The 7783-nt window shown below is 35.9% G+C and overlaps 1 pseudogene; it reads left to right on the forward strand.

The window, feature by feature from the left end:
* The first annotated feature begins 780 nt into the window (after nucleotides 1-780).
* LOC143672838 (olfactory receptor 5T17-like) lies at nucleotides 781-1778 on the forward strand (annotated as a pseudogene).
* The last annotated feature ends 6005 nt before the right edge of the window (nucleotides 1779-7783 follow it).

Consider the following 7783-nt stretch of genomic DNA (forward strand, 5'->3'; position numbering starts at 1 on the left):
ATGGTACAATAACTTGAAGAGGCTAAAAATGGACAACTTAATGTCAGGTTTTTGAAGAAAAAAAACTGAAAAAAAAAGATTTCACTGTTTTTGATGACATACTAGGTACATAAACTTCCAGAATAATTTCTGCTGTTTTATTCACAACAATTCCAAAGGAACTAAAACAAAAGGATCATTGCCAAGAAAGAGTGGATAAAATATTTTGGTGTAAAAAAGCTGTCCTGTAAGATAAATTGAAAGATAAATCTAATTTGTCCCAGTTTTAGCCATCTGGGAACATTTTAAAATTAGATAAATTTCAGCCTGTTTTCCTTTTTTAAATTCAGCACAATTATGTGAATTAAATATGGCTTCTCCACTTTTATAATCATGATCATCAAAGAAAAGATTTTCATGTATGTTGGAGCAACTTTTGGACTGATACTCGTGTTACCCTCCACTGCAACATTTTTGCATGTAAAAATCCAGATATTACTTGTTTTATTGACTTTTAAGATGTGATATAAGTAAAGGTAGTAGAAAATTTAACAGAAAATAACCCACTTAAAGTCAGTTTTTAAATTTTTTTCATATGACAAATTTGCAAAAATATTAATGAAACCATGTCTTTCTTTTATTTATGCAGAGGAATGCATCCATTTGGGCTCCATTCCTTCATCAATGGCTGTTCTTTCACTGCCTAGCTTATCATATGCCCTTCTAAGAAAGAGACATGGAGATATAATTGGTTGAACCCTATTTCACCAGATATTGCCTCACAGCCCTATATAAACCACAATGTCAGAGTTATCATCACATTCGGAGTTATGCAATATTAAGTTGAAAAATTTGACAGCTATCACCATGTTTATATTGAGGGGCTTCACAGATGATATTGAGCTAAATGTCTTCCTGTTTTTCCTATTTCTATCAATCTATCTTTTTACTTTGATAGGAAATTTGGGACTGGTTTTATTGGTTATTGGGGATTCCCGGCTCCACAACCCCATGTGCTATTTTCTGAGTGTGTTGTCATTCATGGATGCCTGCTATTATTCAGTTATAACTCCCAAAATGTTTGTAAATTTACTGGCAGAGAATAAAACCATTTCATTTTTTGGATGTGCAACACAAATGTTTCTGGCTTTTACTTTTGGAACCACAGAATGTTTTCTCTTGGCTGCAATGGCTTATGGTCACTACCTGGCAATCTACAACCCACTTTCCTATTCAGTTAAAATGTCACCTCCTGTCTATGTGTCACTCATCATTGCTTTCTATGTTGATGGGATCTTGCATGCTAGTATACACACAGTGGCCACTTTTAGCTTATCCTTCTGTGCATCCAATGAAATTAGACATGTCTTTGTGACATCCCTCCACTCCTTGCTATTTCTTGTTCTGACACTCACATCAACCAGCTTCTACTTTTCTACTTTGTTGGGTTAATTGAGCTAATTACTATATCAATAGTCCTGATCTCATACAGTTTTATACTATTGGCCATTCTGAGAATGTGTTCCACTGAAGGGAGGCAAAAAGTCTTTTCCACCTGTGGATCTCACCTGACTGGAGTATCAGTTTATTATGGGACACTCCTCTTCATGTATGTGAGGCCAAGTTCAAGCTATGCTTTGGACCATGACATGATAGTGTCTATATTTTATACTATCATAATTACCGTGCTGAATCCTGTCATCTACAGTTTGAGGAACAAAGACATTAAAGAGGCAATGAAGAAACTGAGAAAAATTGGTTCATTAATAAAGTTCATTTCTTGCATTGAGTCAAACTGAAAAGAATGCTGGGGGTTAGTCCATTCCTTTATGGTCAAGAACTAGAGAAGAAATTGACTTGTTTTTTGCTGATATACCTGTGCTGGTTTGAAGCTGTTGTGTGCCCTAATAAAGGTCATGTTCTTTTAGTCCATTCTTATGGGTGCAGACTGATTGTGGGTGGGACCTTATGATTATATTGTTTAAATTGAGAAATGACCCAGCTTATTCAAGGTGGGTCTTAATCCTTTGTTGAGTCCTGTATCAGAGGATAAAAAAATAGAAAAGCTGACAGAGCTTAGACAGAGAAAAATGCCCAAATAAGTAAGAAAGATCCAGAGGAGCTCAGAGAGAAGCTACTGAAACCAGAAGCTGAAAGCAATGAATCCCTGGAATGAATGAAAAACAGATGCTGGCCATGTGCCTTCTCATATGATAGAGGATCCCTGGACACCAACAGCCTTTCTTCAGTGAAGGTATCTTTCTCTTGATGGACATTTTCATGGTCTTAAATCTGTAAATTTGTAACTAGTTAATCCCTATAGTGAAAGCCCAGACATTTCTGGTATGTTTCATTCTGGCTGCTTTAGCAAAACAAGACAGTACTTTAGAATGTTTCTAAATAAATAATTAGCTAGCCCTCTCTATACAGAATTAGATTAACCATGCCATCTATATGGCTATGAATATGTTCAAATATATCCATATTAAACATTCACTGATATACATGTATTGTTTTTAATCATTGTGTAACTTGATTTTCAATTGTTATAGAGTTAATGTCTTCAGGATTTGATGGCTTCATATATTTTCACATTTTTCATGGTAATTCCTCTGTACTTATTATGAAGTTAATTCCCCTTCAGTAATCCATGGAAGGACTTCTCTGTGCCCAATTCACTTGCTCCATGTATCCTTTTACCCAGGCCCCTAAATGTGTCTTTCACTGTTTGGCCCAAGACCATAGAATTTTATTCCATCATTAAAGTCTTTTTTTTCCCCATCCCAATTGCATATATTTATTACATCTATCCTGAAATTTCTCAAAATATACTGAAACTACATGATGTGTATATAGAGAGTACATAAAGATCAGTAAAGACAAATAAAATTGTAGCTTATGAAGAACCTTCAACTGACTACAGATGTAGATACTCCAACAAGCTAAAAAAAACTAGTTCATATGTGAGGATTCCTAGAATGCAGGGTACTGGGCTCAGCTTCTACCTCTACTTTTACTCTCTGTGTATGAGGAATGACTTTCCATATGTTATTGCTCCTCAAAGTTACACCTAGTGAGTAAGGCACATAATGGAAAGATTTTCCTTTCAAGGCATCCATGCTTCTACCTTATTTATTTTTCTGTATTTACTTTGGTTCCAAGTTTTGTTCATTAGATACAGAAACTCCCCTTGAGCCAGCTCCAGATAGGAGTACTCAAAGGGGATAGATTAATTTTTCCTTGAATTACAGTTTAAATATTTGATGTGACTGCTGAAGATTGAAGGTGGACTAACTTGAGAAAGAAAAAAACTGAGAGGCCCAGCCTTAGGTGCATCCCCTTACCTTCTTGATTTTGCTTCTAGAAGCCCCAAGTTTCCACTGAAAACTCCCTTTGTGCCTCACCAATAGGAAAGGAAAAATAGTCATTTCAAATATTCCCAAGGCATACTTTCCTTCTGAAGAAACTCCTGCCCTTAAGTGATGCTATTTTACCAGAGTCTAGCCAACCTATGTTTATCAGAGCTTAACTTACCTGGAGGAAGACAGGCACCCAACTCCAGGTGTGTCTGTTCCTCCTGCATCACTTAGTGGGTGAAAAAACATTCATGAAAGTCACAGCCCAAAGACACATGCTTGCTAAAAGACTGAAACCTTATGGGATTACAGAACATATATCTCTCTCCACATCTTATTGACACATTAATAGGGTTATTGTATATAAGAATGCATTACAACTGTTAAGAACTGAAAGGCTCAGACCAAATTAAGAAGGAATCCCTCAAGAAAACCAAGGACAACAGAGGAGAGAAAAACAAGAACAGAAGAAATTTAACTGCTTAAACTCACAAAAACAGGAAGCAATAAATACAGCCTAAGTCCCAACCAGATGATCATAATACCTCATGCTAAAAGTCATTTACCTCAGTTTCCATTACCTAATGCATCATGTCTGCCCTTCAACAATAAAACACATGACAGGCTAAAAGGCAAAAAAAAATCTGAACATGCACAACATCAGAACCAGATTCAAATTTGGCAGAGATATTGGAATTATCAGAGGAATAATTTAAAATAACTGATATTGATATGCTAATAGCTCTGAAGGAAAATATGGACAACACACCAAAACAGTTGGGTAGGAGGTGACGTGAGCAAGATTGTGGAATTAGACACATCTGGCACAAAGTCCCTGAGATAAAATGAAAAATAGGTAGAATTTGACAGAATTAACTTTTACCAAACTCTGCAGGACAATCAAGGCTAGACAATGACTCAACAAATAACTAATGTTATTTTATGAAAATAGGAAACAGAGAAAAACAAGTAAGATATTTCTAAGAGCCCCAAGGAAGTTTGTTTATCCTGGGCCCCTACCCATCCCTTAATTCTGCCTGATGGTTTGCATGGCCCACACTGGTGGCCTGTCCACATTCAGGTGAGGGTCCCTGGTGCCTGATTGTTGCTGCCCATTAGTGAAAGCTTTGGATTTACTTGAGCCTAAGGAGTGGCACAGAAAAGTTCCGATTTCTCTTATGAATACAGATGCAAAATCACTAAATTCTAGCAAATTGAATATTATAGCATATTAAAATGATTACCCACCATGAGCCACTACTAAGAGTTGTTCCAGGAATGCAATGGCGGTTCACATAAGAAAAAATCAATGTAATACACAATGCTAATATGTGAAGAAACAGTGTATTATATGAATTTTTGTAGGAATTTGACAAAATCAAACAGTTCCTTAATGAAGTCATTTGGTAAAAAGGATGGATGGGATCTTCATCAATATGATATGAGGCATATACAAAATATTCACAGCTATCATTTTATTTTTACTATTGAAAGATTGAAAACCTCCAGCCACAGGTCAAGGACAAGACAAGAATGTCTTCTTTCCCCACTGCTACAAGAATTATAGCATCTGATACATGCTATAATGCTGTATGGATGAACTTGAGTGAGATAAACCAGATACAAAAAGTCAAATTATAATATATTCAAACATATGAAATAACTAGAACAAATAAATTCCCAGAGGTAGAAAGTAGATTACAGGTTACAAGGGGCCAGGTTGTGAAGGAATTGGGGAGTTATTGCTTAATTGGTGTGTGAAGTAATAAAAAAGGATCGAATTAGCATGATGGTAGCACAATAGTTAATGTAGATAATACCAGTGAACTGTATACTTGAAACTGGTCAAAATGGGAAGTATTATTTTATAAGCATTACTTTAATAAAAGGTCAAAAAAAACACAGAGTGGGTAATGTCAATAGAGATGGAGATCATTAGAAGGAATCAAGAGGAAATGCAAGATATCAACACTGTAAGAGAAATAAAGAATACCTTTGGTGAGATCATCAGATGATTGAACACGGCCAAGGAAAATATCAGTGAGTTTGAAGATATGTCAATAGGAACTTCCCAAACTGAGGAACAATGAGTAAAAAAAAAGAATTAAAGATGGAACAGAATATCAGAGAAAGGTGGGGCAATAACAAAAGGTTTATATATGCATAATGAGGAAGAGTAGAAGGAGAAATAAATCACCAGAGGAAATATTAATATTAATGGCTAATATTATTGACCCTGTGGTGGTGTTTGCTCTAGAAAAGACCATGTTCTTTGAATCCATTTCCATTTGTGCAGACCTGTGGTTGATGGGACATTTTGATTAGGGTATTTCAATTGTGATATAACCCATTCCCTTCAAGGTGAGTCTTAATCCCCTTAATGAATCCCTTATAAGAGGATGTAGGACACACAGAAACAGTACAGAAAGGTCAGAAATGTCCCAGAGAAGCTAAAATGTAATTAAAAGAAGTTCATAGAGAAAAGCCCTGGAGCAGGACCTACAGAAGCTTAGAGAGGAAGTCACTGGAAAAAGAAGCTGAGAGCAATGAAACCCAGGAGCACAAGACCAGCAGACACTGGCTGTATGCCTTCCTATGTGACAGAGGTGTCTCAGATACCAGAAAACTGTCTTCAGAATCCAGGTATCATCCTGTTGATGCCTTGAGTTGGACATTTTCATAACCTAAGAACTGTAAATTCTAAGTCAATAAATCCCCAATGTAAAAGTCAACCCATTTCTGGTATATTGCATTCCAGCAGCATTAGCAAACGAGAACAGTGTATTACATATCTTTGTTTCAGGGACTTGGGATAGGGTGGGAGTTATGGTGGGGGAAAGGTACAAAGAAGTAGAAGAAAAGAATCTTGCTTTGAAAGAGGTTATTTTAGATGTATAGTTTATAATCTATAACAAATGAACATTTGCAAGTGTAACACGTTGAGTCTGTAAGTATTGACTTTGGGGTGGAATCCAGATTGATTCATCTGACTTTTTTCTTGTCCTTTGGCTACAAGACTAAAAGAGTTGGGAAATGGGAATGGCCCCCTCCCATGTGAGAATGAAAACTATATAGGAGGTCCTTATGGCACTTTCATTTAAGGTTGCTTCATGTAGTTTTGCTTGGCTGATGGCATCTTTAGCCCAAATGGGTTTCCAGTCCTGGTACTTGTGCTTAGGCAAGAGTAATTTAGAAAGTCCTAGTTCCCTTTTTTTCCCTGTCCTCCTTGCCTTTTCTTCTTACTTGAACCAATTGGTGGTATACACATATTACTATGATTCTTTCTACATCATTCTCTATACAAAGGATGGACTTCAGAATATGCTTTGCTGAAGCTCTAAGTTTTGTTTTGAGAGAAATAGATAAAGACTTCAGCATTTAATTTGGTGGTATAAAATGTAGAAACAAGGTCCACTTCATATTCTTTTCCTTGCTTTAAAGCTGAATGAAGAATTCTGTGACAAACTTGAAGGAGGAATCTAAAACAGATATAGAGAACACACTTCTGTTCCTATCACTTAATCCTCAAATTGTAATTTAGCTCTTACTTGTTAGCTGTACTATTTTGCATTCCATTTATTTTGGTTTTACAATAAGTTTGAAAATAGTACAAGAAAATCTTTTATGAACACATTGTATTTGTGTTTTTCAATTGTTTGTTTGTTTTGGTCTGTTTAAGCAAGAAGTAAGAAGTTAAAATTCACAATACAATATAGTTGTACTTCAGGCCCAAATGATTTTTTCATGGGAGGTTCTGTCAATCCCACATCACACCTACATCTGGTCTTCAGAGGTACTGGCATTTTGAATAATCTTGTGATACATATGATACAACTATATTGTATGATTTTTCATTGAGCAGGAGATCCAGGCTCCAGAGAAACTCATTGGTGGTTGGGGTAGCCATGGAACAAAAGAAACCGTGTCCCATAACTGGAATAATGACTCTCTGGATTATGAAGTCATGTCCATATTCCTTTTTGTTTGACAAGTTCAGAAACCACGTTGAATGTTGTCACGAAACTTGATAAATTTACTCAGCATTTTCCAGTATGCATTTTGACTTGTTTGTATTTTTAATATTTTTATATTTTAAATATATAGCAATTGAGCCAGGTTGCAACATTGTAAGGGTAGAGTTCTCTGACTTTAACTTAGGTGAGCACAGATATCAGAAATATGTCTAAGGATTTAATTTAGATTCATAGTGTCCAGAAGACTGTTTCTGGTAGGTTCGGCATGTTGACAGACTCTTGTAGGGTCATATACTAACTGATTGACAGGTTCTGATAGAGCCTGTGTGTTAACATTCTACCTGTTCTCTGATTGTGCTGATTGACAATGTGTGTATTTTATTGTAACTTGGTCTGTAGCATGTGTCCTACAAAGGCAGGAAATAAATATTTCACTTTTTCTTAAGAGGAAATCATGTACACTAAGATTTTTAA

Source organism: Tamandua tetradactyla, assembly GCF_023851605.1.
Source record: "Tamandua tetradactyla isolate mTamTet1 chromosome 18 unlocalized genomic scaffold, mTamTet1.pri SUPER_18_unloc_1, whole genome shotgun sequence".
In the NCBI taxonomy this organism is placed as follows: Eukaryota; Metazoa; Chordata; class Mammalia; order Pilosa; family Myrmecophagidae; genus Tamandua; species Tamandua tetradactyla.